At 47.0% G+C, this 2,195-nt stretch overlaps 1 protein-coding gene across 1 annotated transcript in view; it reads right to left on the bottom strand.

The window, feature by feature from the left end:
* DPP6 (dipeptidyl peptidase like 6) overlaps window positions 1–2,195 on the bottom strand; it is a 737,488-nt gene that overhangs the window by 151,031 nt on the left and 584,262 nt on the right. The window lies entirely within an intron of this gene.

Raw genomic sequence — 2,195 nt, 5'->3', positions numbered from 1 at the left:
GTCTGCCCTCGGCTCAGGGCGTGATCCTGGAGTTATGGGATCGAGCCCCACATCAGGCTCCTTTGCTATGAGCCTGCTTCTTCCTCTCCCACTCCCCCTGCTTGTGTTCCCTCTCTTGCTGGCTGTCTCTCTCTCTGTCAAATAAATAAATAAAATCTTAAAAAAAAATACGTCACCAGAACACGGATACTGTGTCTCTAAGTCTTGCAGCCTGGTCAGCATATCTTTTAGGAGACTGGTGAAGAAGCAAAATGCTGACGGCTGCGGGCAGTCTGTCCGTGGGAGGCCACCACTGAGCAGACTCATGTGTCTACATGGCTCTAATTTCTAGACGTACAGTAAATGCCACCTCCAGTCCTTTGAATGGCCTCAATAGGTCCCATAGCAGCAAGCTGGAATGAGCAACTATGGCTAAGGGACTGAAAAATCCTGCTGTGGGGGCCATCTGGAACTTAATGGTTGGTCCCGTCAGCATGGAAGGTGACTTTGGGCTAACTTTGTTTCTGTTGTCTTGGACACCTGGTGTGGGTAGATAGGGACTCTAAAGGTAGGTGACGCTATTTTTGATACCCTGCATATGGTCGAGGGGAGCTGTATATATACTGGGTGGAAGCTGGAGCTGTGACTCCCCCAGGTGCATGGCTCCCATCACTGGGCACTTCCCCATGGGGTCTGGAAGCTATGACCACGGCTCAAGAGTGCCGCAGGGCAGAGCAGATTACATACCCGCCTATGGGGTCCTGTCTACTGGGCAGTGGGGACAGGGTAGCTAGTGGCCGCTTTATGGCAGTGGGGGGACTGCTTCATGCGATCCTGTAGGAGAGGTGCACCTCCCACCCAGCCAGCCAACAGCTCCTGTTTATAGTCTTCTGAGCCAAACTGATGGCAAGCATGCCTTTCATGGACTTTCAAGTCAGCACGTTTGCTCGATCGATACAAGACCATCATGGGGGACTCGGAGCAGCCTCAGGCTCCGAGGGCATCCCATCCTCCCTGGGTTGGTGTCAGGAGAAACCAATGATGGCGGGAATTCCGAGTCTTTCCTGGAGTGAAGTGATTCGGGAGTAATTACATGGACATTCACCAACACCACAGGAGGACATAGTGAAACAGCACTGGTTTCTTTGGAAACCAAACTGGCTGGCTGAGATCACACAATCAGCTTGTCTATGAGGGCAGCAAACCCCACCAACCTCGGGCCACATGTATTCACCATTATTACAGCATATGTAGAAAAAAGGAAAGATGTCATAATCCTACAGACCACATGTATACACAAAATATGACTATTAAAAGAGACTTTGTTGTATTTTATTCCTTCCCAGAAGTGTATGTGTGTGTGTGTGTGTTGATGCATGGGTATAAAATCTAGTTTTTAATAGAACTAAGGTCATATAACATGTATGATTTTGCATACCATTTTAAGATTTATATCAAAAATGCTTCCCCACATCATGAAGCATCTCTGAGACATGCCTTTCAGGAGACGTTAATTACGTTCCTATTTTTGACATGAATCTGTTTTTATTACAATAAAAATGCTATTGCTGCATCTTTGTACAAAAATCTTTGCCTGTATCTACAATATCGCCCTAAAATAAGTTCCTATGAGTGGAAAGCATGAACCACATTCACTGTGCGATGAAAAGAATGGGTAAAGGACATGAGCGGGTGCATCAAAGACCCACACAAAGTCCCGGGAGATACAGAAGCATTTGTAGTCACGAATAACAACGAGAAATCTTATTACAGAGGGACTATTTTATCAAATCACCAAAGACCAAACAACAATGACACCCAACATTGCTAAGAGTGGAGCACGTTCTTCTGATGGGAACAGAAACTGATAGGATAGAACATTGATGCAAAGCGGCCAGCAAAGCTCATCAAAAGAGACTTTTTTTGTGTGTAGATTATGTAAGGAAGACCGCTGGAGACGAAGTGCGATTGGCCCTTCCAAACCATATGTACAGACTGATGATAGTGGGAAGCCGCAGGGTAATAACCAACCCAAGGGTAATAACACCAACGTGCACACGTGTGCTCGTGTGCGGTCCCTGTGCCCCCGCCAAGCCAGGAGAGCCGTTCTCCCACCACTCAGAGCTCAAGGTCAGGAACTGACCGGTAGACTGATCTGTAGATGAAGTTGATGCTTTACTTGCTCTGTTTTTCTCTCCCATTACTTGTATTTTGGC

This window comes from Ailuropoda melanoleuca, chromosome 1 (genome assembly GCF_002007445.2).
Source record: "Ailuropoda melanoleuca isolate Jingjing chromosome 1, ASM200744v2, whole genome shotgun sequence".
Classification (NCBI taxonomy): Eukaryota; Metazoa; Chordata; class Mammalia; order Carnivora; family Ursidae; genus Ailuropoda; species Ailuropoda melanoleuca.
Note: the sequence above shows the minus strand (reverse complement) of the source record. Positions and strands in the feature narration are given on the sequence as shown.